Source organism: Lissotriton vulgaris, chromosome 1_1 (assembly GCF_964263255.1).
Source record: "Lissotriton vulgaris chromosome 1_1, aLisVul1.2, whole genome shotgun sequence".
NCBI classification, from domain to species: Eukaryota; Metazoa; Chordata; class Amphibia; order Caudata; family Salamandridae; genus Lissotriton; species Lissotriton vulgaris.
Window position 1 is genome coordinate 1,041,687,781 of NC_141685.1, and position 23,791 is coordinate 1,041,711,571.

Below are 23,791 nucleotides of genomic sequence, written 5' to 3' on the forward strand. Positions count from 1 at the left end.
GGCCTGCATTCCACAGAGGTCCTAGTCGTATATTGCGCCCCTTTGATCATTCAATTCCACTAGTGAACCCCCCTTTCCCCATCCCACACATTACTCCGGTACTTTACAGCCAGCTGCCAACAGTCATACCATTCAATCTAGTCCTTCCCTTCTGCACCCGCTCGATAAGTGCTACGCAAAATCATCCATTCCCATCTTCCCTTGTCTCGCCCCCTCCCACCCACCCCATGTCAGTGTGCCCTCCACTACCCTCCCTAATGAGCTATCAATCATCCCGTGCATTCAGGTACCAAACTCCCGCATCACTATGCGCTTAACTCCATCCGCCGTGGGGAACCAGCAATCCCATACCAGTAAGCAGCGCGCCCTCCATCCCTACTCTATGCCACTGCGCCGTCTATTCCTAGTAGTAAGTCCCCCTCCTGCCTGTCCACTTCTAATTGGTCCCCACCGCAGCGCGCTCCCCTGAGCCTCCCCACCCCGGTCTCCGGCTCCTGGGCTGCGGGGGCCGCCTCCCCACCCTCCCCGTCCTCCTCTGTTAGAGTTTGAACCTCCACCACCAACGTATTCCACGCCCTAGCCGCTTCCAACGCTTTTTCATTTGAAGTACGCCTGGCTAATTGCAATCGGAGCATCCCTTCACTATTGGCCCAGGACAGAAAACTCCCTCGCCACCTCTGAAAGCTGGGCCCGCTCTCGATTTCCAGTGCATGGTGAGCTCTCGTTTCGCCATGACCAGCCCCAGATCGTAAAATTTACTAGTAAATTTTGTGGCAGGCGTATGTGGGAACCAGAGTAGTAGACACACTCCCATCCCCACTTCAATCTGGCGCTCCGTGATCCTGTTCAGGCACTCCATCACTTCCGTCCAATAAGAGCCCTCAGTATTGCAGCGTGGGCATAGCGAGTGGGCCCCCCCGAACGCTCGCTGAATAGTTACCGGCGTTAGATAGGCCCGGTGTAACGTAAAATATTGCACTAGCTGAAACCGGGCATTGCGCGTTCCCTTCCAGGCTCTCCGTACCAGCTGTGGCCATGTTGTTTTAGGTATGGAGGTACCGAGGTCCTCCTCCCATTTATCCTGCAGTCTGTCCAGGGGTCGGAGCCCCTCCGTTGACATCCTCCTGTATAAACAGGTGATGCCCTTGATTGTGCCCACTGCCATCGTGACGTATTGACACCCCAAGGATTTGGGGGGGTTCCGTCAATCCCATCCTCCACTGTTTCTGGATTCCCGACACTAGGGCGGCATGCAGCAAGAAATCCCCACGTGGGAGATCCCAGATGCTCTGCAGCTCTCGGAAGGGCAACAGGACTCCGTCCCGATAAAGGTCTCCAACCACGTGGAGTCCGCATTTCTCCCAACCCGCCAGCGCCGACCAGTCTCCACCGTGTGGCATAGCAGTACACATGCCCAGAGGGATCTCCGGCGCATACGGGGCAGAAATGCCCGCTCGTCTCTGGCTGCTCGCCCAGCACTGCTGGAGAGTGCGCTCCTCAAGCGTTAGTTGGTCCAACCTAAGCTTTTGCTGTAGTATGATGAAGGACAGCACATGGCGAGGGATCACCCTGCCCTGTGGCCCATCCGGGCCTCTAAATTCGCGCGCCACTGCCTGCGTGAGCCATTGGAGCTGTGCCGCCAAGTAGTACCACTCGAAGTCTGGGACTGCCATCCCCCCCTCCTCTCGCGGCCGCAGCAAGGTGGCCAGCGCCACCCTTCATCTGCCCGAGCCCCATATGAATCCGGTTACCATCGATCGCAATGTCCTACAAAGAACACCGGTATCCACACCGGCAGAGTGCGGAAAAAATACAACAACCGTGGCAAGACTACCATCTTCAGGAGTGCTATCCTCCCCGCTACCGACAGCGGCAGGGTCCGCCAGAACCCCATGCTGCCTCGTATGCCTCTCAGTGCCCCTCCTATGTTCCCTTCCAGAAGATCAGAATGGGCATGGTAGATGCGAACCCCCAGGTACGGTAGGCACTCGGCTTCCCAGCGCAGGTCCTCCAGCTCCAGAGGTCTCGGGCATACAAGTATGGCCATTCCACAGTGTCAAACGCCTTCTCAATATCTACTGATATCACCACCCTCCCAGGCCAGTCCCCTTCGCTTTAGCCCATGATCCGTATCAGTCGCCTTATGCCCGTAGCCATGTTCCGGGTCGGAATAAAACCTGACTGATCTGGATGCACGAGCGTTCTCTTATGATCTGACAGCCATGTGGCCAAGATCCTGCTAAGCACTTTATAATCCACCGGAATGAGATGTATTGGTCCATCCTGTGTATCATGGCGTCAAGGAATGTGTGAAAGAACCTTGACAGGCTGCTCTGGGTCACCCCTCCTACCGCTGCAACTCCACTTTGATAGCTGCCAGACGCAAGCAGGTGTAAGCTGCATAGCACCTGGACGTGCGCTGGGATGGCGTGTGCCCTTGGGGAGGGGTGGTCCAACAGTGGTTTGAGGTCCCTGATGAGCTCCAGAATGGTGTCTGAGTCCAGCCTGTACCTCTGTAGGATCTCTGCCTCTGTGAGCATGAACAGGGTGATCCTCTGTCTGTAGACCTGTTCCTCTCTTTGCCATTCCCTCTGTCCTTCCTGCTGTAGCCGTAGCCGCCTTGCAATGACATAAAAAGCTGCCATCCTGCAAGTTGCAATGCATTTTGGGTCTATTTTTATGGGTTGGAGTTGGTTACCACCTGATTGTAATCCATGGTAAATACCGAGTGAATAATACCGATTTAGAGCCAAAATCGGTATTTCTGTGCTTCCCTACATCTCCCTATCTGTCCGAATCGGGGACTTTCCCAATCGGTGATTTTACCGAATCGGTAGGTTATCCGATTCGGCTTATTTCCGATTCGCTGTCTCTACCGAATCGGTACAACGTCCGAATCGGATATTTTCCGATTCGGTGTCACTACCGAATCGGTACATGGACCGATTCGGATATTTTCCGATTCGGTGTCACTACCGAATCGGTACATTGACCGATTCGGATATTTTCCGATTCGGTGTCACTACCGATTCGGTACATGGACCGAATCGGTATTTTGATCCGAATCGGTGTGTTACCGATTCGTTACATTTCCGAATTTCGGTATGTACGTATCGGATTATTTTCGATTCGGTAGTCATTCCGATTCGGTATTTGTACCGATTTGGACGTTTTTCTTTGCCCTACATCTCGATGGCAGTATACCGATCGGTAAGGGCCCAAAATCGGTATTTTCGGCCGTTACCGATCGGTAACGGCCTACCTACATCGGGCCCTTGGACCTATATTTCTAGCTGCATCACAGACAACCCTGGAGAATGGATTGCGAAGGCTGCAGAGGGGCCCTACTCATGCAGGGGCACCCTCTCATGTAAAACTCAGCACTTTGCCTTCAAGATTGATAAGGTCTGGCATAGGGGTGAGTGATAGGTTTTTAAGTGTAGTGATTTAGATAGATATAGTGAACCTATATCTTATTAAGTGGTCGAAGCACCAGCTTACACAGGCTGCTGTAGCAGACCTGTTGTGTCATTTTGAATGGCCTCTCATGAGTGGCATAATACCTGCTACAGCCCATGGGAGGCCTCTAGGGTACCTATGCCCTGGGTACATGGTGTACCATATACTAGGGACTTATAAAGGTACCCAGTATCCAATCTGGAGTGTACCTAAAGTACATACATAGCAATTTAAGGGGGAAAGCAAATAGACTGGGGTCCTGAATAGCAGGATACCAGTCAGACTCGTTCAAAAACAGTGAGACATCAGGAAAAAGTGGGGGTAACCATAAGAAGGAGATCCTACTTTCCTACACTGGACTTCCGCCCTCTCAACTTCTTCCTGAAAAACGAGAAATTCAGAATGCTCAGACTCGCTCACGTCCTGTCTGCTCTGGACCCGGAAGACTGAATGGTCGCTTTGGACTTACAGGACACATACTTCCACATTCCTGTCCTGCCTTGCCACAGGTGTTACCTGCGGTTCACAGTAGACCAAAAGCACTTTCAGTTCTGCATGCTCCCTTTTGGCCTTGCAAGCATTTCTCAGATGTTCATCAAGGTGATGGCGAAGGTTGTAGCTCATCTGTGGAGATCGGGGATGCCAGTCTTCCCCTGCCTTGATGACTGGCTGTTGAAGGCAGGCTCGCCCCAGGCTCCCACCTTCAGACTATAGCGGACCTCCTACACTCGCTGGTGTTCACTATCAACGTGCCGAAGTCACACCTGAATCCCTCTCAGATCCTCCCTTTCATCAGAGGTGTTCTAGACATGGTACTGTTTTGGATTATGCTCCAGAACAGCAAGTCTAGGCTATTCAGGCTATGATACCGGTGTGTCAGGCACTATCCTAGATTTTGGGTGGACTTACTCTGAGGCTGCTGGGCCTCATGGCCTCCTGCATCCTGCTTGTGACCCATACCCGCTGGCATATGTGGATTCTGCGGTGGGACCTTAAGTTCCAGTAGGTGCAGCATCAGGAGAATCTCTCCGACATGGTCCAGATCTTAGAGGGAACTACAAAAGATCTGCAGGAGAGGCTAAAGAAACGTGATTGGGTCAGCGGCAGACCCCCCTCCATTCCCCAGCCAGATCTGACAGTGGTGTCAGATGTGTCACTTCTTGGCGGACATCTGGGAGAAGTGCAGATCAGCAGTCTCTGATGGTATCCGGACTCCACATCAACCTACTGGATCTTTGGGCAATCCAGCTGGCATTGATAGCCTTTCTACCCTCCATCAAGGGCTAGCATAAAAGATTCTAAAGGACGTCTTTGCAGGAGTCTAAGTGTAAGGTTTTAAGCTCTTTCTGAAAACAGTTTTGGACGGGCTACTTCTCAAGCCAGGAGGAAGAGCATTCCACAGGTTTGAGGCCTGGTAAACAAATGATCTACCTCCTCTGCTGGCCTTATGAATGCAGGGGAGTTGGAAGAGTTTAAGTTTGTTGGATCTCAGCAATCTCTCCTGGGCGTAAGGCCTAAAACAGCGACTGATATAGAGAGTGAGTATGTGGAGTATGCCCTGAAGCCGAAGGTGAGTACCTTTAAAGCGGATCTTTTTATTCACTGGAAGCCAGTGAAGGTGATGTAAATGTCCTGACACCGCTCCCGGGGGGTAGCTTTGAGAATTTGCAGAGCAGCAATGGTCTCAATGATTTGAAGACAACAAACCAGAAAAATGGGCAGTCTCAGGTACAAGTTGTTGGCGTAATGTATTCTGGAGTTGATCAAGGCATGAACTACTGCACTGGGATAAAATGCAACTTTCTTCTTAAGGACCTAAAAGTGAAGAAGCAGGTGGCGGATAATGCCTTGATTTAGTGCTCACAGCTAAGGTCGGAGTCCAATTTAACCCCGAGATTTCTTATCACAGGTGTCGGAAGGGAGGGGGAGACCCATTTCCGAAGGCCACCAAAAGCTAGGTTTGGGGGAGGTTAAATGCCAAAGAATCTCAGTCTTATCTGAGTTAAACAACTTGCATTTATCCAGCCAACAACTGATTTGAGACAGAGTTTGAAGGAGCCCAAGGTAGTGGGCTATTTTTTCTGGAAGGCCTGGAGGAGTTGAGTATCATCCATATAAGATACAATCTTCTCCCCAAGACTCAATAAGTTTTGCCTATGGCTCCAGATATATTTTAAAAAGGGTGGGGCTAAGAGCTGAGCCCTGGTTCACTCTACACTCTAAGGGGTTTGAAGCAGAAGTAAAAGGTGAAAGAAAAACAGCTTGGAGCGTTCACTAATGAAGGATTTCAACCATAACAGGACTTGGTCTCTAATGCCGATCCTTTCAAGTCTCTCAAGTATAATAGGGTGAGAGGCTGTATTGAATGCTGAGGAAAGGTCAAGAAGCATTACGATAACTGGAGTACTTGAGTCCAAATTTTCTTTAATATACTCTGAGACTATAAGCAGGGCCGTCTCCGTGCTGTAGCCAGCATGAAATCTCGATTGGGAGTCATGGAGCAGATAATAAGACTCAAGAAAATGTGATATCTGCCCGTTTCAATTTTTCTCAAGCAATTTAGCAACCTTAGGAAGAGGAGAAATTGGTCTAAAGTTGCTAAGAACCTTGGGGTCTGCCGATGGCTTCTTGAGGGGGAGCTGCAGTGCTTGTTTCCAGCTGGAAGGAACCAGCGCCAAAGAGAGGCATTTCGCGGTTTGTTCAAAATCAGATTCACCACAGGGGTAGCAAGTTGTAGGATGGCCAGGTGCTATATCCAGGGGAGAGGAGAGAGACTTACAACTTGTGAGTTCAGTGGCTAATTCCTCTAAGGTTATGGGGACAAATCTCGAAAATATCAGACCGGATAGGAGTTCAATGAAGCTTCTTGAGTAATGGGACTCTGCACCAGAATTTTATCATAGATGGTTTGGATGTTTTTAAAAAGGAAGTCAGAGAGGCCCTCACATAACTCGATTTAAGGAGAGAGGGTGTTTCTTGTTGCATTGGGAGAGGGGAAAAAGTTGACCTCTTTAAACAGTTCTCGGGGTTTGTGTGCTGTCTCAGAGCTGGACTAGGCAATAAAGGTTTTTAGGGTTGTCCGAATGGCTGCATGGTATTTTTTCAGAGCAGCCTGGTAAATTGCTTTCGCGCACTTGGTTTTCCATTTCTTTTTAGCCTCTTGCATACTGATTTCTCTGACTTATGGGAATCAGAGAACCAAGGCCGTAAGGTTTTAGCCTCTTAGAAGTGTGGGATTTCAAAGGAGCGATGGTATATAAAGCATCAGTCAACCAGTTATTAAAACAAGAGGCGTCCTGTTCTGAGTCCCCTGTACCATGACAGCAAATGGACGGAAGCAACTCCATAAATTGGGAGTCTGAAATCTTATGCCAAGGTTTAGACAATGTCTTAGTCCTTTTTAATCCAAGGAACTGAGGAGACTACATTCAAATGGATCAGAACATAGTCAGACCAAAAGAATTTCGGAACAGGTATTACCATGACTGTCAAAGGATTTGCTAAGATAAGGTCCAGAGTATGACTTGCTATATGTGTAGGCACCTTATTTAATTGCTCTAAGTTGAAACCTTCCAAAGAGGACAGAATTGCTGTGCAGGTTTATTGTTAAGGTCGTCCACAAGAAGGTTAAAGTCACCCAATACCAGATAGTTTGCATGGAGAGGGGATATTTGACCTAGTGCATAAATCAGTAGCTGTAAGGAGGCAGGTGAAGCATCAGGAACATGATAGATAAGCGTGCATGATAATGCAAAAGTAGGGGCTAAAATAATGTTAAAGGACATTCCTTCAATATTATTAATGTTAACTAATTTTGATCCAGAGCAAGAGTAGGTGAATCGGTGGATCATAGCCACCCCACTCCCATTTTTGTTGGCTCTATGAAAATACCAACTTTTTTTTTTTAAATATATTTTTATTTTAAACTTGTAGAGTATACAACCATGTTGCTCCGCTCTCTTGCCTCCAGCATGCTTTTTGTATCAGCTGCCAATTACGATAACACACGGCCAATTGGCCCACAACCCTGAGGTCGGGCGGCATTAATCAGAAGTCTGCTAGATGCATACAGGCTTACAAGCGAATGCAACCCTATAACAGGAAGTTCTCGTGTCTGTATTTCTATTTCTCCCTTCCCCCCACCCACCAACATGTAAACAATAATGAGCCCCAGGAATCAACATCAAATTATCAGTACATCTACTGCGTAGCATTCCTTACCCTGTCTCTCTTCGTTCCCCTCCCCTCCTATAGTAGGCAGCAGTCTTGTGGCGCTGAGTGTACTGCATAGCGGTACCATGCTAAAAGGTGGCAACTTCGTGAATATAAAGACAAAGGGCCTGCATTCCACAGAGGTCCTAGTCGTATATTGCGCCCCTTTGATCATTCAATTCCACTAGTGAACCCCCCTTCCCCCATCCCACACATTACTCCGGTACTTTACAGCCAGCTGCCAACAGTCATACCATTCAATCTAGTCCTTCCCTTCTGCACCCGCTCGATAAGTGCTACGCAAAATCATCCATTCCCATCTTCCCTTGTCTCGCCCCCTCCCACCCACCCCATGTCAGTGTGCCCTCCACTACCCTCCCTAATGAGCTATCAATCATCCCGTGCATTCAGGTACCAAACTCCCGCATCACTATGCGCTTAACTCCATCCGCCGTGGGGAACCAGCAATCCCATACCAGTAAGCAGCGCGCCCTCCATCCCTACTCTATGCCACTGCGCCGCCTATTCCTAGTAGTAAGTCCCCCTCCTGCCTGTCCACTTCTAATTGGTCCCCCCCGCAGCGCGCTCCCCTGAGCCTCCCCACCCCGGTCTCCGGCTCCTGGGCTGCGGGGGCCTCCTCCCCACCCTCCCCGTCCTCCTCTGTTAGAGTTTGAACCTCCACCACCAACGTATTCCACGCCCTAGCCGCTTCCAACGCTTTTTCATTTGAAGTACGCCTGGCTAATTGCAATCGGAGCATCCCTTCACTATTGGCCCAGGACAGAAAACTCCCTCGCCACCTCTGAAAGCTGGGCCCGCTCTCGATTTCCAGTGCATGGTGAGCTCTCGTTTCGCCATGACCAGCCCCAGATCGTAAAATTTACTAGTAAATTTTGTGGCAGGCGTATGTGGGAACCAGAGTAGTAGACACACTCCCATCCCCACTTCAATCTGGCGCTCCGTGATCCTGTTCAGGCACTCCATCACTTCCGTCCAATAAGAGCCCTCAGTATTGCAGCGTGGGCATAGCGAGTGGGCCCCCCCGAACGCTCGCTGAATAGTTACCGGCGTTAGATAGGCCCGGTGTAACGTAAAATATTGCACTAGCTGAAACCGGGCATTGCGCGTTCCCTTCCAGGCTCTCCGTACCAGCTGTGGCCATGTTGTTTTAGGTATGGAGGTACCGAGGTCCTCCTCCCATTTATCCTGCAGTCTGTCCAGGGGTCGGAGCCCCTCCGTTGACATCCTCCTGTATAAACAGGTGATGCCCTTGATTGTGCCCACTGCCATCGTGATGTATTGACACCCCAAGGATTTGGGGGGTTCCGTCAATCCCATCCTCCACTGTTTCTGGATTCCCGACACTAGGGCGGCATGGAGCAAGAAATCCCCACGTGGGAGATCCCAGATGCTCTGCAGCTCTCGGAAGGGCAACAGGACTCCGTCCCGATAAAGGTCTCCAACCACGTGGAGTCCGCATTTCTCCCAACCCGCCAGCGCCGACCAGTCTCCACCGTGTGGCATAGCAGTACACATGCCCAGAGGGATCTCCGGCGCATACGGGGCAGAAATGCCCGCTCGTCTCTGGCTGCTCGCCCAGCACTGCTGGAGAGTGCGCTCCTCAAGCGTTAGTTGGTCCAACCTAAGCTTTTGCTGTAGTATGATGAAGGACAGCACATGGCGAGGGATCACCCTGCCCTGTGGCCCATCCGGGCCTCTAAATTCGCGCGCCACTGCCTGCGTGAGCCATTGGAGCTGTGCCGCCAAGTAGTACCACTCGAAGTCTGGGACTGCCATCCCCCCCTCCTCTCGCGGCCGCAGCAAGGTGGCCAGCGCCACCCTTCATCTGCCCGAGCCCCATATGAATCCGGTTACCATCGATCGCAACGTCCTAACAAAGAACACCGGTATCCACACCGGCAGAGTGCGGAAAAAATACAACAACCGTGGCAAGACTACCATCTTCAGGAGTGCTATCCTCCCCGCTACCGACAGCGGCAGGGTCCGCCAGAACCCCATGCTGCCTCGTATGCCTCTCAGTGCCCCTCCTATGTTCCCTTCCAGAAGATCAGAATGGGCATGGTAGATGCGAACCCCCAGGTACGGTAGGCACTCGGCTTCCCAGCGCAGGTCCTCCAGCTCCAGAGGTCTCGGGCATACAAGTATGGCCATTCCACAGTGTCAAACGCCTTCTCAATATCTACTGATATCACCACCCTCCCAGGCCAGTCCCCTTCGCTTTAGCCCATGATCCGTATCAGTCGCCTTATGCCCGTAGCCATGTTCCGGGTCGGGATAAAACCTGACTGATCTGGATGCACGAGCGTTCTCTTATGATCTGACAGCCATGTGGCCAAGATCCTGCTAAGCACTTTATAATCCACCGTTAACATGGAGAGTGGACGGTATGCCGTCACAGCCGTGGGCGTCCCACCCTTCTTCAGCAATCGTATTATAATCGCCTCTCGGGTGGACGCTGGTAATCGGCCCAACTCCCAGGCCTCTCTGTACACCACGTGCAACTGTGGCGCAAGAATATCAATGTACGCCGCATAAAATTCCACCGGCAGCCCATCTCCCCCCGGTGATTTCCTCCTAGCCATATGCTTAACCGCTGCCCTGATCTCACCTAGCGTGATAGCAGCGCCCAGCGCTTCCCCCTGCTCTGGAACCAATTGCGGTAAGCACGCCCCCTCCAAGAAGGCGTCCAGCCCTTCGGGCCTCTCCTTCATTTGACTCTGATATAATGACGTATAATAGTCCAGAAATTGGTCATTGACCCCTGTCTGTGTGTATACCAGGCTCCCCGTTGGCGTAGTCAGCGACAAGATCGGGGTGCCCCGAGCAGCCGGATTGGCCAGCCAGGCCAGTAGCGTACCTACCTTGTCCCTCTCAGCGTGCGTGCGGACCATGTATTCCCGATAATCAAAGCAGCGAAGCCGCTCCACCTGCAGCGCCACCTGCTCGCGCGCCTCCAGCACTCGCTCCTGTCCGTCCGCGGTCGCGTGACTGTCTATCTCTGCCTGGTGTAAGCTAGTCTCCTCCCTTTCTATATCGTCCAGCAACGTCCGACGTGACCCGGCGGCAGATGCCATGCACAAGCCCCAGACCACTACTTCAAAAGCGTCCCACTCTTGGGCTCTGGACGTCGCCGTTTCCGCATTTTCCGCAAAATAATGCTCAATGCCCTCCTTGACCACCGTGCAAAACACCAGGTCTTCCAGGGCCATTGGGTTCAGTCGCCAAGTGGGTATCGCCTGACGCTGGCGCGACCAAAGGACTGTGATGCGGCATGGGTTATGATCTGATATCGTTTTCACCAGGTGCTCGCTATGGTGTGTACGTTCCTGCGCCCCCGATGTACACAAAAAGCCATCAAGTCGCACGTGAAGGTCATGCGGCGCGGAGTAAAACGAATAATCCCTATCGGTGGGATGATGCGTCCGCCAAGCGTCCACAAGGCCCCACTCAGCCTGCCATTCCCGCCGTACCTTGGCCATTCTCCGCACCCCCGACTGGGCCAATGGCGGGTGAGACCTGTCTAGTTCCGCATCCTCGACGGAGTTGAAGTCCCCGCCCATAAACACCGTGCCGACCAGGACGGCCGCCAGTCTCCCAGACAGCCGCGAGAAGAAGGCTGCCTGGTCAATATTCGGAGCGTAGATACTGCAGAGCGTGACATCCCGGCCATCCAGGCGGCCTAACACCGCCACAAATCGCCCCTCTGAATCTACTATCATGGACGTGGGCTGAAAAGGGACCCCCGTGCGCACCCAGATCAGAGCCCCTCTTGCATACGCCGAGTACATGGTGTAAAATAGCTGACCCCTCCATCTCTTCTGCAACGCCTGCCCTTCCGCCTGCGTGATGGGAGTCTCTTGTAAAAAGGCTACCTTAATCCCTCTGCGGACTAAGTAAGCATGCACCTTATATCGCTTTCTCATGGAGTTCAGCCCTCGCACATTCCAGGATACACATTTTAGTTCAAGTCGGGTCGCCATAAGCAGGCATACAACAACTCACACCTTCACGCAACCTAACGGGCACACTGACATCCCCAACATACCCTCAACCCTCCCCAGAACAGGCTCCAAACAGTCGTTACCCATCCAAACCCAAACCCCCGCTGTCGGAGGAACTCTGGTAACAACCAGAGACTCACAAGATATGTGAGGTAGAGGGGGTGACCCTACGCCAACCGGGCTAGACCGTGAACCCTCCAGCTCAACTTGTCGACCAGATCCCTGTCATGTAAGCCTTCTCACCCCGGCGATCTCCCACCTCCCCGCCCGCCCACTTTCCACAAGAGCCCTCCCCCCCGGGGGCCTCCCCCATCTCAGGAGCACAACAGGCATCCCCCCCGCCATCATAGGTCCCCAGCAACCACTCTAGCAGCCGCATCATCTCTGGCAGGCCCCCTTACTGTACACCATGTGATGTCCAACAGAGTCACTCATCCAGCAGGTCATCGGCAGTCCGTGACGTGACCTGTGGCAGATCGTCCGGGTTCGCCTCCGACCCTCCCGATCCCCCTTCATCCGAGCCATGTTGTGAGCCCGAATCCACCACAGAAGTTGCTGCCACCGCTCCAGAAATGACGGATACCGCCTGCAGCGCCGCGTGCCTTTCCAACGCTGTCTGTGAGGCTGATGGGGTCCGCTTGCCCAGAGTACGTTTCCTGTTGCGGCGGCTCCGTCGTGGCTTCGAGTGGGCCTCGGCTGTCCTTCCCCATGTGCCGGTGCCATCTGCGCCTGCCCAATAGCGTTCCAACCACTGCCAGGCCTCCTCTGGCGTGTCACAGAAGGTTGCCACCCCGTCCACCTTCACCTTCAGGTGAGCCGGGAAGAAAAGGGAGTATTGCACCCCCTCCTCGCGAAGGGCCCTTTTGACTACCAGGAATGAGAAACGATTCCGTTGCACCTCCTGGGAGTAGTTCGGATAGAGAGAAACAGAGACATTATCTACCTTGTATGGTCCAGATGTCGGGGCCTGCCGCAGGATGAGGTTGCGGTCCCTCAAATGCAGCAATCGCGCCACCACCGGTCAGGGTGGGTGGCCCGGGGGCCGGCGGTCGCACCGGAACTCGATGCGCTCTCTTTAAAGTATAAAAGTGCGTCAACCCCTCCGGGGCAACTACATCACGCAGCCAAGTTTCTAGGTAGGAGGCCATGTCGTCCCCCTCAACTTTCTCGGGTAGGCCCACCACCCGTATGTTGTTGCGCCTACTGCGTCCCTCTGCATCCTCGGCCCTCTTCTCCAGTTGTTGCACCCTGCGCTGAAGATCGTCCACCGCTGCATCCGTTGTCCGCTGTGCCGGCTCAAGCTTTTCTAATACCAGCTCCGCGCCCTTCAGGCGGTCCGTTAATTTATCGTGGTCCGCCCTTAGCAAGAATCAACAACAAAAGACCCTGTCCAGAGGACGCTAATTGTGTCAGTTGTTTATATAATAGGACAGTCTAAACGTACTGATAACTATTATCCTCCCCCACATACTTTTGTTCTGATAAGGGGATGTTTCACTGCACTCCGTCCAAAGTTTCTTACAATTTGAATAAAAACCAAAGGCCAGACCTCTTTGACAGTTACACAGAACACACTATAAAATTGTCGGACACCTCTAGTCATACCAGATGTCCACAGCATCAGTGTTAGACCAAGTTCTGCTTGAAAAAAGTGTGAGAGAAACTAATGACACCTCACGGAAACACCACCAGCGGGGTAACTGGAATGTAATCTCCAGACAGGCCCCTGTCTCATCATCGGTCGTCTTCTGCTCCGGTGTGGGCGGCCTCCCCGCTACGCAAGGCCGGGGATCAGAGGGCCGCTCCAGGCCGCACACAACATGGCCGGCCCTTCAAGGCGGAGTCTCGTCTCTCTCCCCTGCTCGCCGCCGCCAAGGCCGTTGCTTGTGCCCCAAAGTCGTTCAGGTGCCTTTCAGATTCAGGGCGCCCCGCGGGGTTGCGATCCTCGCCGGGGGAGTCCTCTTAACAGGATAATAGCCGTGATCTTGGCCGGAGCTCACGCGTCCATTCTCGGCGGCTCTCACGCCACGCCCCCCACCCCCTATGAAAATACCTAATAGAGACGTTCGGGGGACTAGCCAGAGCAATATCGGTGGCCGAACTTTCTTTCAGCCAAGTTTTGGTAAGAACATCAATACCCAGTAGGTCTCAGTTAGCAAAGTTAAGATGTCCAGTGCCTGTCTGGATAAGGAGCAGCAGTTTAAAAGGCAGGCTGCAAAGGAGGCGCCTGGTGTCGTTAGAGCAGAATCATCAGGCAAACCATGTGGAAAAAATCTGTAGTCCTTGTCCCGTAACGAGCTGCATAGTTCAGAAGCTTTGAGGGAGAAACAGCACCCTGGGCAATTAAATACCTCTCCTGGGTTATCAACGGTAAACTCACAAGCAAGACTACAGGATGAAGTACTTAAAGCTAACAATTTGGCCCTAGTGCAAGAACAAAGGGGAATGTTATGGCAGGGCTTACTGGCAGCATGGCTGGTGTTGGTTGTGGTCCGTATGCAAACGGACACAGACAGGCTTGCCTTTGGCACGCCAGCGGTGCATCTAGTGCTCGTGCCAGCTGCATCTTTTGACTAATATGGTGTATGTCCACTTAAAAGGCCTGAATAAAAATGGCAGCTCAGCATTGATTCCCAAGGAATGCAGAAGTGGAGTCAGATTAAAGTGCACTGTGCCCAAAAAGCATATCTCAGCTGTGCAAATACTGCAAATTTGCTCAATTAAAACAAGCAATTGGATTTTGTGTTGAAGAAATGCCCCAAGAACGAGTAATGGTCTAAATCAACAGAATATTCTCCAATAGTGTAACAATGCATTGTCAACCATGCAAATTCCGTTTTTTACTCAAAATCAGTTTTTTGAATTTTAACAGCATACACAAATGCCGGCCCGGAAATACAGTCTGCGAAGCCCACAGCGATCTTAATACAGTGGAATAGTCTTACATATTGACCATAACACAGTTTGGGAGGCAAGCATAAAGATCCAGGAATGAGAAGATAGTACAACCAGGAGGCAGCATTAGGACAATAGTAACATGGTACATCAACTCGGATCCCATTACAACCTCATACAATCGATCATGGTTTATATTGCATAACTACTCACCCGTGAGGGTCAGAAGACGCTGGGGGGTGGGCTTCTAATCCGTCTGGGCGCTGGAGTTCAGTTGAAGGGATAGGTCTTGAGATCCTTCCTGAATTGGGTCAGCGACGGGGCTTGCCTGAGGTGGAGAGGCAGGGTATTCCAGGTCTTGGTGGCGAGGTAGGAGTAGGATCTTCCTCCAGTCCTGGTCTTGCCGATCCGTGGGACAGTATCCAGGGCCAGTTGGGCAGAGAGGAGGTGTCTGGTGGGTACGTGGAATGAGAGGCGGTGGTTCGGATAAGCTGGTCCTGTATTGTGGAGTGCTTTGTATGTGTGTGTGAGGTGCTTTTGTTGACTAAGAGCCAGTGGAGTTCTCACAGGTGTTCGGTGATGGGGCTGCGGCTGGGGATGTTGAGGACCAGTCTGACTGCCGAGTTTTGAACGTTCTGTAGTTTCCTGAGGAGTTTTTGGGTGACGCTGGCGTAGAGTGTGTCGCCGTAGTCGAGTCTGCTCCTGATGAGCGTGTGGGTGACCGTCTTTCTGGATACAGTGGGGATCAATCTGAAGGTCTTTTGAAACAGACGAAGCGTGTGGAAGCACAATGAGTAGATGGATTTGATCAGGTGGTTTATTGTAGGAGAGGAGTCGAGTATAATGCAGAGTTTTCGTGCGTGGTCCGTGGATGTGAGGGGTGTTCCTAGTGTGGTGGACCGCCATGAGTCGTCCCAAGTGGAGGGGTTGGGTCCAGGATGAGGACCTCCGTCTTTTCTGGGTTAAGTTTGATGCAGCTGTCTCGCATCCAGGTGACAATGACCTTCATCCCGTTGTGGAAGTTGTCTCTGGTGGCTGTGGGTTCCTTGGTGAGGAAGAGGATCAGCTGGGTGTCATCGGTGTAGGAGACGAACTTGAGTCCTTGGTTCCTGACGATGGCTGTAAGTGGGTCCATGTATATGTTGAAGAGGTTGGGGCTCAGTGATGAGCCCTTAGCCACTCCGCAACTGATCTCTGTGGGTTCTTAGAGGAATGGTGGTAGTGTGGCTCACTGTGTTCAACCAGTGAGGAAGGAACAGATCCAGTCCAGGGCTTTGTCGCTCATGCCGGTGTTGTGGAGTCTCGTGCTTAGGGTGCGGTGGGAGACGGTGTTGAAGGCGGGCAAGAGGTACAGGAGGATGAGGGCTGCTATTTCGCCCTGGTCACAGAGGCGGCGAGGTAGGTGGTCTCGGTGCTGTGGTCGCTTCGGAAGCCGGATTAGGAGATGTCCAGGACGTGGTTGGCTTCAATGTACTTGGAGAGTTGGGTATTGATGGCCTTCCCGATGACCTTGGCTAGGAAGGGGAGCAGGGAGATGAGTCTGAAGTTCTTGAGATCTGTCGGGTTAGCGGAGGGCTTCTTCAGCAGGGAGTTGATCTCGGCATGTTTCCAGTCATTGGGGAAGGTGGCGGTCTCGATGGAGCAGTTGATGGTGCGGTGTAGCTCAAGGGCAATGGAGGTGGCGGCTCTGTGGAAGATGTGGTGCAGGCAGAGTACAAGGGGACTCTGGAGGGGATGCTCTTCATGGTCTTGAGAGTGTCGGCCGTAGTGAGCAGGTTCCAGTTGAGCAGGATCTTTTGGGGGGTGGATTTTTTGGGTGCGGAGGTGGTGGGTATGGTGGGAGGGTCTTGGGTGTCAAAGCTGTCATAGATCTTCTTGATCTTTTAGTGGAAAAAGGTGCTGAGCTTATTGCAGAGGTCTTGGAAGAGTGGGACATCTATGGTCTTTCCGTTGGGTTTGGCAAACTCCTTGACAATGGCGAAGAGCTCTTTGCTGTTGTGTGCATTAGCATTGATTTTTTTGGGGGGGGACGGTTGTTTTCTTTGTTGTCTTGAGGAGACGGTGGTGTGTGGTAACGGCGGCTTTGAAGGCAGCGTGGGCTTCCAGGGTTTTTTTGTTCCTCCATTTCTTCTTGAGCCGTCTACAGGTGCGTCTGGATTACTGAAGGGCGGGTGTGAACCAGGTGGCTTTCTTGGAGTGTTGCTTGCCGGGGCCTTTCTTGAGGGGCGCCAGAGTGTCGGAACAGTTGGAGATCCATTGTTGGACGTTGCATGCTGAGATGCTGGTGATGGGGTTGTGCTGAGGGACGCAGTGAAATGTTCTACAGCGACCTTATTCCAGCTTCTGCGGGCGAGGTAGTGGGCGTGGTGGTGTACGGTGGGTTTGGTGAAAGTGAAATTGACGCAGTGGTGGTCGGTCCAGAGGAGTTCGGAGGTGTGGCTGAAGGTGATGTTTTCGCTAGCGGAGAAAACGGGGTCGAGCATGTGTCCTGTTTGAGTGGCTTGGAGAGGTGACTAGATGCTCATGATATAATGGAACGTTATGGGCAGGTCAGACACAGGGCTCTAATACTGTGGCAGCCAGAGGTAAGTGAATGTGTAGCTTGTGATGTCAGCGCCCTCATCTACAGAGCGAGTTCTTAAGATAACTGTAATGCCGAAACTGAGCCACAGTGGCGCCCTGGCCAGTATCTTCCTAAAATATGGGTAATTGGACAAGAGAAGCTGAATGGGCCAAGACCATTGCACATGAAAGTCAGTCAAACAGGTGGAGGGCACGCAACTGGGGCGGCTGTAAGCAGAGGTGTTCCATCTGTGACATGTAAGGTAAACAAACACAGAACGAAGGGTAATTCATTTTTTAAAAACACAACACAGAATGATTTGAAAAAGGAATTAAGGCAAACTAACTGCTGCGTTTTCCTAACATCAGTCTACTACTATAGTGTATGGCCACTGAAAAGACTAAAGGGTGCCAGAAAAAAATGGCTACTCAGCGTCAACTCCAAATGAATGCGGAAGTGGAGCCAGATTAAAGTGCACTGTGCCCAAAATGCGTATCCCGTGTCAAAGTGCAGGTTATTAGCAGGTAATTTTAAAGACAGTGCACTATTCTCCCCCCAATTCTTCAAATACTGCAAATGTGCTCAATTGAAACAAGCAATTGCATTTTGTGTGGAAGCAATGCCTCCATAACGAGTAATGGTCAAATTCAGAAGAGTATCCCCCAAACAGTGCAACGATGCAATTTCAACAATGCAAATTCCGTTTTTAAAAGCAAACACAAAATGAAGTGCAATTGATTTTTAAAACACAACACAGAAATATTTGAAAAAGGAATTAGAGCGAACTAACCATTGTACATCCACAACATCAGTCAACTAATACTGTGTATGGCCACTGAAAAGACATGAGCATATTCCTGGTAGTTCAACACCTGGTGGGCTCTCAGATCGCCAGGGCCGATTAACTCAGCTGAAGATGCTTAGCGGATCACTAGTGGCATCTCCATCTGGAGGTGGTGCAATGTCTCTTTCTGCAGTGGGGAGAGCCTTGGTTAAATCTGTTCACCACCACCGAGAATGCTCAATGTCAGCTGTTTTGTGCGCTGGAGTTTCTAAGGCGGCTCTCGCTCAGAGACACTTTTCGTCTTGAGTGGAGCTCAGGCCTCCTCTACACCTCTCTGCCCATACCACTCCTGCCCAGAGTTCTCAAGAAGATCAGAAACAACCAGTCCAAGCCGTGTGGCCTCAGACTGGGCTCTGAGGGTTTGGTATCCCAAGCTGTTGAGCATGGCCATTGGCCCTCCGATCAGGGTGGCCCTTCAGGAGGATCTTCTGTCACAGCAGCTGGGGAGTGTTTGCCACCTGAACATGTCATCCTTCTGCCTTCATGGATGGAGATTGAGTAGCAACAGTTGAAAGCTTTCAACCTTCCACCCGAAATCTGCAATGTTATATTTGCAGCCAGGCGTCTCGCTTCCAAGACTGAATACGCCTGCCTTTGGGGCAAGTTGGTTCCATGGTGTGCAGAGAAACACGTTGACCCTCTTTCTGTTCCCTTTTCTCAGGTCCTTCTCTTTATCTTGCCCAACAGGGCTCTGCTTTGGGCAACTGAAAGGGATGCCTTTATGCGGTTGTCAGATCAGCGTCCCCCTGTTCAAATTCCCTGTTGTAAAAAGGTTCTTGAAAGGTTTTCAACACATGTTTCTACCTTCACTCTTCCTCATGCCTCAGTGGGACCTCAATCTCATCCCTACATTTCTGATGTGTGCTCCCTTTGAACCACTGCACAACTGTCCACTCAGGACATCACGACAGCCATTCCTAGTGGCAATAACATCTGCCCAGAGGGTCAGTGAGCTTAAGGCTTTATCATCCAAGCCACTGTACCTGAACATTTCTGCAGACAATTTGGATCTACGCACTAGATCTTCCTTTCTGTCGAAAGTTGTCACTCCTTTTTGTGTAGGCCAGTCCATCACTAGGCCTACTTTTGACACTCTGCCACAGCGCTCTAAGGAAGAGGAACGACTTAACCGGGTAGATGATCAACTCTTCATGGGGTATGTCAGAGTTAAGAAGCGAAAGGCCGTGCAGAAACAGACCATCTCCCGATGGATCATGCTTTGACTTAAGATCTTCTACGCATTGGCCAAGAAGCAACCCCCTGAGTGTTTGCATGCTCATTCCACTTGAGTTAAATCTGCAACCACTGCATTAACAAATTCAGTTCCAGTCCTGGATATCTGCCAGGTAGCAACGTGGGCTTCTCTACACACGTTCACGAAGCATTACTTCCTGCAGGACTTACTAGTGTGAAACAGTTTTGCAGACCCACCTCCAAGAGGTATTGCTTGGGTATCCTATTCTAAGGCAAAGAATCTGCATTTAGAAGTCTCTATCAGATGAACAACTAACTTACCTTCGGCAAAGCCCTAGTTGTTAGAGACTCTGTCTAGCCGCAGATTCCTTACCAACCCACCCATTCTCCCGCAAACAGATTTCTAGGGACAAGGCTTTTCCCCTTTCAGGGCCCTAGTTTTCTGCACCAGTGTTCTTTGTGGCTCTGAGCTCCTGACATGGAAAGTCACAAAAATAAACTGACATCAGCATGCTGGGGTGGCGCCTATATAGGCACTGCTCATGTTACTTCCGGCACAGGCAACACCGATGCCACCATGCGGACCTGAACAATGCTACCTACCAGCACGCATGAGTACAGCTCACGAAAAATTTCTGGATACAGTCTGACGACGGGGGATAATTCTAATGTAAGGAATCTGCGGCTAGATGGAGTCTCTACCCGATACGGCAATAAAAAAGGTAAGCAACTTGTTCATCAGGCAGTTCTGAAATGAAACTGCTAACACTAAGTTCAACATCCTTTAAGTAAAACAACACACAAACATAATCATAATTTCAGTCATATGTCTTTTATTTCAGTTTTTGTTTGCCTTAAAGTTCAAAACAGTAACATCAGTAGCATACACTGGAGTTGAAATGTTGCTCATCCCAAGTGGACAACAAGATATTGGAAATGGTATTATATCATGATATCCATATCTGCCGTATTTTTGTAGTATTCTCAAACTAATGTGATAATCAAAGAAATATTCAAGTCTAATGCTCTTTGTTAGCCACTTTAGCAGCTTTTATAAAATGCAGTAGATACTAGAATTTATTTGCTTAGATTTTGTAAGTTGCACTAAATAGGTGTAGCCACCAAATCTTTCTGCTTGTATCTCTTCTACATGTCCTCCCTTCGGTTGTAATCGAATAGCATCTAAAACTCTGACACTAAAATGAATTCAAACAAGATGTGACCTGCAACTAATGAATTTCGTTTGAAATTTATGGTTTCAGATTTATGTGCTCCCTATCCTATTTTAGATTTTGTGATGCCTGGCTGGTATAATTAAAGCAACACAGATATTGAATGCCACGTGCTGTTACAACCTTCTCTGTATCGCAAGTGACAAAATATTTCAATATTCAAACCTCTTCCAGTGTATTCGTGAAACCCTATATTAAATGTGATTGTATTATATTGTTGCAATATTTGCAACTCAAAAAGGGTTAAGGTGCTCTTTTTGGCATTGAGAGAAATTCCCACAGAAATGTTACACTGGGTCACTTTGCCTGAATCACTGGTGATTTCAAATGTTTGTTTTTTTGGCATGCAATGTGGGTATTTATGAGAGGAATTTCTGCAGTGATGGAACAGCTTTAATGATTCTGTATTGTTTCACAATAATTTTCTTAAACCGCCTCAGTGAAGAAAATGTGCAAACTAATATTATATTCTCTTCTTGGGGACCTACCTTCAATTTACCTGTGAATTAACAAACCTTTGCATACACCCTCCTCTAGAGTATCTTCTGAACATATTTACCAAATTTCTTTGTTGATGAAAAAATATAATTGAATCCGAAACTCTATAATGTCACCCTAATATTTGAATACATGTAAAATCTTTCAGATTTTTCCTTGGATGAAAAGATGATGCAAGTAACAGATTGCTTCAAACATTTGTTTTGGTGAGCATTTTTATATGTAATTTTCCATTGTTTGTGGTTTGTACATTAACAAATTGAACTTTAGAAAAATAATCTGCTCCTTATTGCATGTCTTGGCGGTTGTGACCCGATTATGCTGTTGATTTAAATCTGTTTTCAAATTCATTGTGTGATTACTATGCCAGATTTAAAAAGTAACCTCACTAAAACACAACTATAATTACATTTTGTAGGATCTTTGGTAGGATTTAAAACAGCTGCGGGCCGTACGGGTGAGAGTGGTGAGGCAGGGCCGGGTGAGGGAGGATTTCGACCGAAGATGACCAGGAAAAATTAAATGAATAAATCATTTGCCCTGGTCATCGTCCGTCGGAATCACCCCTCACCCGGCCGCACTGCTCTTACCTGTACGGGCCGCGGCTGATTTAAAACGTATTAAATTCACATCTACACATGAATCAATTTGCATATGATAGTGCTACATTGGAGCTCTTTGATATTCCATAAATGTGCAAGTGATATTCATTAGCCAATATAAAGTAGTTAGCATGAAGCACTGTGTTGTAACTGTATACAAGGAATAACGAAGCTGGCTCTGTATGTCATCATTTCTGTGATGCAAAACGATGCATGGTAAATAAAAAACAAATACTCAGAACATCGAGGTTCCCATTATAAAACCTTTGGACACCTTTCCACAAGAAGAATCTGAATAATGACTAGGGGGTGGGCGGAATTTGCGTAGTCGCGCTACGCAAAGCTCAGCAAAACAGTAAAAAATCTCTGCGAGCATGCGAAAGTTCTGCGAACACGCGGAATTGATTGTTCCACCCTTTCACAATGCTTTTTTCCTGTTCGCGAACGCTGTTTGCGTGCTCGGGTAGAAATATCTTGCGAACACGCAGTTTGAAAGCGTGTACAAGCAAAAAATTCCGCGGATCGTGGAATTTTTTGCAATTCCGCGTTCTACGCGGAATGCGAAATTACCCAAATTCCGAGAGCGGAACGGAATTTACCATCCAGGCCTAAAAATGACATGATCTACGAAGGTGCCAACACCCAACCCAAACCTAAACACAGTCATTGAACATCGCAGGCAACTTGAGACACTTGGAAAGGGTTTGAAGCCTTTCAGTTGAGCAAACTGTAAGCAGGTGTGCTAAATAACTTCAGCTCTAGTTGCTCTGAAGTACTAAAAAATAGAAGAAAACAAAATGGTAGGAACAGGCAACGGTATTTGAACCCGCGCTGAAACTACACCATACATTAAATACTAAAGATGCAACCCTGTATATAGAACACGTTTCGAACTGAATTACTTGCTTAAACAAAGCAGGGATGAAAGCTCTTGTTACCAAGTAAGTTTCTTTCACATAAGTATTGTTTTATAAGCGAGTACCAGAATACCACAAAAAAGCACACCGAGATTGCTTCCTGGTTCGTTAAATTAATTAGCATGTGAAGCCTTCCTAACCATAGGACTCTTTGTCCTTTATTGGTCCGTTTTTTTAATGTACTCCATTACACAGTGATTTATAACAAAGTAAGCAGGCCTAGGATTAGAGACGGTATTTATTTTTATTTGTTCCAGTTTTATTCGTCCAAGGCTAACTCTCATTAGCTCCTTGAGTGACGCCATTTTCCTCATGTATGGGCGTGGGTGTCTGATTCTAGGCACTGAACTATGGATTGTCTTGGGTACTGAGACATAGGCTACACAAACCAGCACCAAAACTGAAGCTCGTGGGGATTTTCATAGCTAACGATGGATAAATGCATAATCAGCACTGAATCTATGCTCCAATATAAATAATCAACTGGGATTAAGCATAACATTAGGGACACGCTTGACATTTCAGAAATATGGCACATATTTTATATAAAACAAACTGGAAATGTAGAAAAAATCTTTATAAAAACAGAATTCCAGAGGTGTAGCCATACATTTATAAGTTCATTAATGAGTACGTGCTTAGCTGGGGGCGTTTAGGAGGCATTAAATATCTACCACACTATCACACACACTTGAGGTGGCCAGTGAAATGTCGTTACAAGAAGAGCCATATGAACTAACTCTGCATTCACCCAAAAACTGCAATGCAGGAGAAAGAATCAGTTGCCTACCGTTTTTTTTCTTCAAAACAATTTTTATTGAGTCCCCAGGCAGAGTTAGTACATTACTTACATGATATTTGTGGTAGTATGTATTTAGCATTGTAAAATCAAATCTGTCGACTTCTATTACAGCCGATCAACATTTACAATAAAGTCACACAAACATAGAGAGCCTATAAACGCCAGCGCGCAACATTATAAACCTTTGTGCTATGTACGTTATAATGATCTAAATACCATTCCCATCGAGCCAGTTCATATATGACTTAGTCCAATGAGTTATCTGGCATTTTGTAATTTATGGTATGGAGGATAGAAGTTGAGATTAGGGAGTCACGGGAAAAGTATATCCAATATTAAATATGAAATCTAGTGTCAAAAAGCCAGATCTGGCTGTTAGCCTTCTCCTATATTGCACCTAGAGACCTGCCGCTACACATAAGAGCTTCCTCCTCACTTCATGAATTCTGCAAGAAGCTGATGACCTGGCTTTTCGAGTAGTGCCACTAGGCCCTAGTTGTGCCTAGATTCACACCTGCTCAGCGCCAGGATACCCTCAGGGTGATAGTGCG

At 49.3% G+C, this 23,791-nt stretch overlaps 1 protein-coding gene across 5 annotated transcripts in view; it reads left to right on the top strand.

Moving 5' to 3' along the window:
• The window catches only part of NFIX (nuclear factor I X), a 1,679,708-nt gene that overhangs the window by 270,521 nt on the left and 1,385,396 nt on the right, over positions 1 to 23,791 (top strand). For all 5 annotated transcript variants that reach the window (XM_086962266.1, XM_086962273.1, XM_086962361.1 and 2 more), the window contains exon 2: positions 21,068 to 21,125. The gene's annotated coding sequence lies outside the window, so the exon portion shown is untranslated. The remainder of the gene's footprint in view (positions 1 to 21,067; positions 21,126 to 23,791) is intronic.